The sequence below is a fragment of the Muntiacus reevesi genome, chromosome 15 (genome assembly GCF_963930625.1).
Source record: "Muntiacus reevesi chromosome 15, mMunRee1.1, whole genome shotgun sequence".
NCBI classification, from domain to species: Eukaryota; Metazoa; Chordata; class Mammalia; order Artiodactyla; family Cervidae; genus Muntiacus; species Muntiacus reevesi.
Window position 1 is genome coordinate 63,957,724 of NC_089263.1, and position 7,459 is coordinate 63,965,182.

General features: G+C 51.3%; 1 pseudogene; it reads right to left on the minus strand.

The window, feature by feature from the left end:
• Window positions 1-5,298: 5,298 nt before the first annotated feature.
• Window positions 5,299-6,927, minus strand: LOC136147394 (vesicle-associated membrane protein-associated protein A-like; annotated as a pseudogene).
• Window positions 6,928-7,459: the final 532 nt, after the last annotated feature.

Below are 7,459 nucleotides of genomic sequence, written 5' to 3' on the forward strand. Positions count from 1 at the left end.
CACCATCAAAAAGTCTACAAAATAAATCCTGGAGAGGGTGAGGAGAAAACGAAACCCTCTTACACTGCTGGTGAGATTGCAAACTGGTATAGCCACTATGGAGAACAGTGTGGAGATTCCTTAAAACACTGGAAATAGAACTGCCATACAAACCAGCAATCCCACTGCTGGGCATACACACCGAGGAGACCAGATCTGAAAGACACACGTGCACCCCAGTGTTCCCTGCAGCACTGTTTACAATAGCCAGGACGTGGAAGCGACCTACATGTCCATCAGCAGAGAGGAGGGTTAAGGAAGTTGTGGTACATATACATAGTGGAACGGTTGGATATGTACATGGAATTACTCAGCTATAAAAAGGAACGCATTTGAGTCAGTTCTAATGAGGTGGTTGAAACTGGAGCCTATTATACAGAGTGAAGTAAGTCAGAAAGAGAAACAATAATACTGTATATTAACACATATATATGGAATTTTAAAAGACGGTAATGACGATCCTATATGCAAGGCAGAAAAAGAAAACAGACTTCTGGACTCTGTGGGAGAAGGTGAGGGCAGGATGATTTGAGAGAATAGCATTGAAACATGTATGTTACCAAATGTAAAACAGATGACCAGCCCAAGTTCGAGGCATGAAACAGGGCACTCAAAGACTGCGCTCTGAGACCACCCAGAGGGATGCGGTGGGGAAAGAGGTGGGAGGGCGGTTGAGGATGGGGGAACACATGTGCACCCATGGCTGATTCATGTCGCTGTATGGCAAAAAACATCACGATATTGTAAAGCAATTATTGCCCAATTAAAATTAATTAATTAATATAAAAAAATCAAAGGTGCTGAGGGTCAGCTACAGCTGATTGGCAGCCAGCCCTTGGGGCTGTCCCTGAGACAAACACACTCATGCAGCTCCCCTCTCAGGAGCCACCAGTGCCCAGGAACCAATGTGCCACCAGGGGGATGTCCACTTGGGACTCAGGCTCCACACTGGACACCAGAATTGTTTTTGAACAGTGTTGGTCTGCTTGACCACATGCAGTAAAGCATCTACTGACGCCAGGTGGAGGTGAAGAAAAGCACAGCATTTATTGTAGGGCTCCCGACAAGGAGCTGGGAACAGATATGCTAAAAAGCCCAAATTCCCCAGTGAGTTTCAAGGCAGCCTTTTCTAAAAGTCATTTTTAAAAATAATTTATTTATGTATTTCTTTTCTATTACGCTGGGTCTTCGTCACTGTATGCGGGCTTTCTCTAGTCGCGCAAGCAGGGGCTACTCTCCACTGTAGCGTGCAGGCTTCTCGTTGCAGTGGCTTTTCTTGTCGCAGAGCACAGGCTCCAGGCGTGCAGGCCTTAGTACTTGCAGCTCGTGGACTCTAGAGCTCCGGCTCAGTAGCTGTGGCCCACGGGTTTTAGTTGCTCCTTGGCATGTGGAATCTTCCTGGACCAGAGATTAAACCCATTTCCCCTGCATTGGCAGGCAGATTCCTATCCACGGTACCACCCTGAAAGTCCCAGAGTGGCCTCTTAAAAGGCAAGAGAGGGGAAGGAAATTGTAGGGTATGTGAATGGCTCGTGCATAGTTCTGATTGGTTGATGGTGAAGGAACAGGGTGATGTCACAGGGGTTAACATTATCAATCCTCAGGCTCCAGGAGGTCTGGGGGCTATGTGCTCATGGTCATCAAGTATTAATAGTTAATTTCGCCCATTGGGGGTGATTTTAGCACCTGTAAAAACAACTCAGGAAATGTACATCAGATATTATTATCTGGATACTTCAAAGAGGAGCTAAAGCAGAGGGCCTGGGGGAGGGGTCTGTCCAGGGAAGGCCCGTGGGGTCCACTCAGTTACAACAGCCAGCAGGACACAGAGATGGGTCTCTCCACGAAAGGGAAAGATGGAACCATGTTGGGATCATCTCTCCCACATCTTAAATGCTCATGAAACAAAATTGTACAACAGGCCTGCCACAGAACTGTCAGCTCTCAAGGTTCATCTTGACACCCACTTTCCTTTCCAAAACGTGACCGTATGGCCCCACCCCCCCGGGTCTGCTGCCCGAGGCAGGCGGGCGTCTGGTGAGCAGGGTGACACCCGGCCAGCTGAGTAGGGCCCAGTGGAGGCAAGGCCGTGGGTAGTGGAGGGTGGACACAGGTGGGAAACACAGGGCAAGCCCAGACCTTGGGTGCCCAGGGTCAGTCTGTCCAGCGCAGGTAAGAACGGACTCTGAGGAATTCAGCTCAGCTCCCACGGCCGGAGGCTGAGGCCACAGGAAACACCCCTCTCCGTCCTCAGACCCTAAAGAACACGCACCCAGAGGGTGGGGGTGGGCGCTCCAGCCTTCGTCCACCCTCATGTCTGCAGAGGAGCTCACCTGAGGGCCCGCGTGGGCCCAGGCTGGCACTGCTGGGTGGGCAGTCACTCCAGCACCCCCTCTCCACCCCCGTCAGAGTGTGAATGCACCCTGACTGACCCCCACCTCCCCCCACCCCCGGAAGCCACCGCCTCTCCTCCAGGCCCAGACTTTCACCCAGCCTCGACTCCCAGAAGCCTGGCAGTAGAGCAGATGCGGGTGCAGGGCTGGGATGTGGAGGCTGGGAGTCCAGATCTAGAGTGAGGAAAGGCCTCCTCCAAGAACAAAATACCTGAATATCTCAAGGAGGCTCCACTTCCAGCAGTGTTGAGTAGCTGGGCCATTAGTTATCTCAACAGAGTTAAATAAATCAAACACAATATTGGTGTTTTGTTGGTTATTTGGTCACCTGAATCAAATCTGCAAACTATTTTAGCAGAAAGTTAGAAAAGATTCAACTCACCAGATTTTTAAATTAAGACCAAAAAAACCACTATATGCAAAAGTTGCAGTGAATGACACAAGCGTGCGCCCGCAGACGGATTTATTCAAACCAATTAAGTGACAAAAGGAGAAATGACAACGTGAAAGAAGTGGAAAGTGGAAGCATCAGACTTGCTAGGGGATGACTCAATAATCCAGGTTCATGGTTACACTTCCGAGTAACAGGAAACGAAGGTAAAGTCAGCAAGCTTCATTTTAAGTCGGCGCAGACTGCAGTGACTTCTGAAGGTTTTCCGCCTAGACTGGAGCTCTGGTTTCCTCGTGGGCTCTTTCCTCTTCCCGCTGCTCTGCCTGGAGATCCGTTGCGGGAGCGAGCAGCAGCGAAAGGACAGGGCGGGTGGCGGGAAGCAGGTGCGCCAGGAGAAGGGGGCGCGGCTGCGAGGCGAGGACAGCACCGGGGCGACGGCGGGGGGCTGCCCCGGGCGCCTCCTCTCGGCTACGCGGCCTCTCGCTCGCTTCTAACCCGGTCCCAGCCGCCCTGCCCTGGGGCGGAGCGTCCCGGAGCGGCACCTGGAGTGCCCGCAGGCCTGGCGCCCCCGGGCCACGCTCGCCGAGCGGTTCCCGACCCCCGAGGGCTTCTTTCCCCCGGGCCGTAGCTTCCGGGTGAGCAGAGGGCACGCCCCGGGGGCGCGGGCGGGGACGACCGGAAGCGCGTCACCGCGGCGCCGGCGGGGACGACCGGAAGCGCGTCACCGCGGTGCGGGCGGGGACGACCGGAAGCGCGTCACCGCGGTGCCGGCGCCCGACGGGCGGAGTCCCTTCGCCCAGATCGCAGCCTCGGGCCGCCACCTCGCGGTCCTGCGTGCAGGTGTTCGATGGGAAGGGCGCATTGCCCCCATGGGGGCGTCTGCTCCCGGGTGAGCCCAGAGCGTGGAACTGGTCCCCTTCCTTCCGAAGAGAGCTGAGAGTCTGATCAGCAGGGAACGCTTTCGGAGTACTGTCGCAGTAAACCTTTGAAAGCTTGGAGATCTTTCAAGAAAAATCCTCTCCATGGCTGCTCTGGTAGTCCAGGGGCTGAGACTCCGAGCTTCCAGTGCCAGGGGGGCCAGGGTTCCCGTCCCCGATCAGGGAACTCGATGCTGCATGCTGCAACTAAGAGTTCACATGCCACAACTTAAAAAAAAAAAAAAGATCCCACATGCCAACACATGCCAAAACTAAGACCTGGTGCAACCAAATTAAAAAAAAAAATTTTTTTTAAAGAGAGAAATGTTCTCCAAAACAAAAATGTGGAGTAGGGCAGAGAATGGGGCAACGCTGATTATTACAGCAGCAGTGCCCTTATTCTCACCAGGCACTGTTACCTCCTCTGCGGGTCTCTGACACTAAGGGCCACCCGGGACAGCGGCTTTCACACCCCAGTCCGTGGTAGGAGATGCATCTCAGGTGTGACCCTGTGCACAGCCACACAGACACCTGAGGTAGCATTTACTCCCACACTGTGAGGCCCTTTCTGAGGCTTTCACTTCTACACCACTTAGGGTTGCCAGATTTAGCCATAAAAATATGGGACTCCCAGTCAAATCTGACTTTAAGATAAACAACAAAGACTTTTTATTAGTATGTGTAAGCCCTGGATAATACTGGGGATATATTTATACTGAAAAAAAAATGCCTTCATTGTGTGAAAATCAGATTTAACGGAGGTCCTGTATTTTATCTGACAGCCCTTTAAAATGCTGGTCACAATCCCCTAACCTGATGTCATTAGTGAGTCTCAGGCCCCTTAGGTGACAGGACCGCAGCACGTCCTTTTTTATGGGGAAACCAAGTTAAGTGCTGGAGAAGGCAATGGCACCCCACTCCAGTACTCTTGCCTGGAAAAACCCATGGATGGAGGAGCCTGGTAGGCTGCAGTCCATTGCGTCGCTAAGAGCTGGACACGACTGAGACTTCACTTTCACTTTTCACTTTCACACATTGGAGAAGGAAATGGTACCCCACTCCAGTGTTCTTGCCTTGAGAATCCCAGGGACAGAGGAACCTGGTGGGCTCCCGTCTATGGGGTCGCACAGGGTCGGACACGACTGAAGTGACTTACTGAGCAAGTGCAGGAACTAGATTTGAAGCCTGTGGGCACCACGCCTCCCAGCAGTCACACTCTCCTCCCCCTCCCTCCCACCCCCACCCCTGCAAAAGCCTGCACTTACTGCAGTAAAAGGTTTGTGTTTTTTTCTTATCAAGCAAGAATCTGTTAACAATTTTATTATTTTTGTGTTAAATACCATGGAGCCGAATTGGAAAAATGAAAAACTCAGTCTACAACCGCTTTATAAGGGATGAGAAAAATCCTGCCATAATATGAGCAAAGGTGAAGGAGAAAATTTACACTGTACAAGGCACCATTTCCCCATAGAATAGGCATTTCCTGAATGAGTGGGATTAGCAATCTAAATAGATCATATTTCAAGTGTTAACAGCAACACATAAAATTCAAAGGGATCATTAAAATAACATTTGCAAGACTCTGGACAATTCTTGAACTCTTATTAAAATCACAAAGAAAGAACAGTTCTTTATTTGTGAATTTCATAAAGGACTGAATGTGCAATCAGACCTGTAGGGATGGTCTGGTGACAATGGCGCTGTCTGGAACCCAGGGTCTGCTCGCCCACGTCTCTTTCTAACCGCGGGATCATTGCTGGCAAAGTCCACAGGACGCTGTCCGCAGAGCATGGGCGCCGTGGACCACAGCACCAGTAAGGCAGCTGTTGTTCAGTTGCTCAGTTGCGTCCGATTCCTTGTGACCACGTGGACTGCAGCACACCAGCCTCCCCTGTCCTCCACTATCTTCCGGAGTTTGCTCAAACTCATGTCCATTGAGCTGGTGATGCCATCCAACCATCTCATCCTCTGTCGTCCCCTTCTCCTCCTGCCTTCAATCTTTCCCAGCATCAGGGTCTTTTCCAATGAGTCAGTTCTTTGCATTGGGTGGCCAAAGTATTGGAGTTTCACCTTCAGTCTTTGCAATGAAGCTTTTCCGGTCAAAAGGAAACAAAGAAATAGCACTCTGTGCGCGTCACTCTTCAAGGTGAACTTCCCTATAAAGAATCCAGTGACGATGGCTGCGGTGACAACAAGAAGTGAAGGCAGGAGACTGGTGACGTTCTCTCTGGAGGCCCCAGCTGAGCTGGATCCCGGTTTATCCGGATGTGCTCCCTTGCTGAGGCTCAGCCTCCTCCCTCAGAGGCTGGGTTTCTTCTTCCAGCTCCCCTTGGAGCCTTCTGCACTCTTCCATGAGCTCCCTCATCTCGGTCTTGTTGAGGGTAACACAGAGCAGCCTTGGCAGGGGTCGTCCAGCTTCGCAGCGTTCAGAGGAACAGCTTTGCTGGGTTCCATGTCCTCCTATTTATCATTTGCACTGGGCATCTCAAACACACATCTCAGTTGTGGTGGTGGTGGTGGTTTAGTCGCTAAGCCGTGTCCGACTCTTGTGACCCCACTGTAGCCTGCCAGGCTCCTCTGTCCATGGGATTCTCCAGGCAAGAATCTCAATTGAGAACCCATTAATTCATGGGGTTTTGCCTCTTTCCACACGGCTTCCATGTCTGAAACGCTTGGTGGAGCAAAGATGGTCTGTACCATTAACTTGTGCTTACTCATCTCACTGGGGTCACCGTCCACCCTGGGTCAGTGATTCCCCTGTTGGGCCTCACACAGGACCCACGAGGTGCTATCGTCTTCACTTTGAAATACACTCTTTGATCTGATGGATTTCTCAGTGTAAGATTTGTAGTGACTGCATCTGTGAAGGGGCCTTTGAATTTGACAGGATCTGCTTGTGCTTTGCTGTGGCCGCAGAGGCAGATGCCATCGGAAACAGCGCAGAGCCAGGGCATGTCCACAGCGTGTGGCTGGCTGCGGGTGGGGGTGGCAGCGGCAAGGCGAGGCCTCCTGAACCCCGCACCCGCCACTCTGTCGCCAGCTCGCCAGGCCACCTGCCGGTCCACAGCTCCGGGTCTCATGACTGACTCAACCCCACACCAGCCACTGTGGCCACGCGCACTCTGGAGCTTTTTTTAAGATGACTTTTGTGTATAGAAACAACTAGTAGCAGTCACTTTTGTTTTTTAAATAAATATTCAATTTATTAAAATACTAGATTTAAAAACATAACTTTTCCTTAAGCGCTGACGTCCAACTTAAAAATCTTTTACTGTTTATAAACTCTATATTCTGTGCTTTGTCGCTCAGTTGTGTCTGACTCTGAGACCCCACGGACTGTAGTCCACCAGGCTCCTCCATCCACATGGATTCTCCAGAAGAATACTAGAGTGGGTTGCCATGCCCTCCTCCAGGGGATCTTCCCAAGCCAGGGATCGAACCCAGGTCTCCTGCATTGCAGGCAGATTCTTTACTGTCTAAACCACCAGGGAAGCCCAAGAAAACTGGAGTGGGTAGCTTCTCCCTTCTCCAGGGCATCTTCCCAAGCCAGGGATCAAACCCAGGTCTCCTGCATTGCAGGCAGATTCTTTATCAGCTGAACCCCCAGGGAAGCCCCTTTATAAATCCAGTCAATTTTAACAGTCATTTACCAGGGGCCTTCTTTGATTGATGTTCTGTCTCCCTGACAAACCAGTTTAAGTAAAATCTCTTAAACTTTT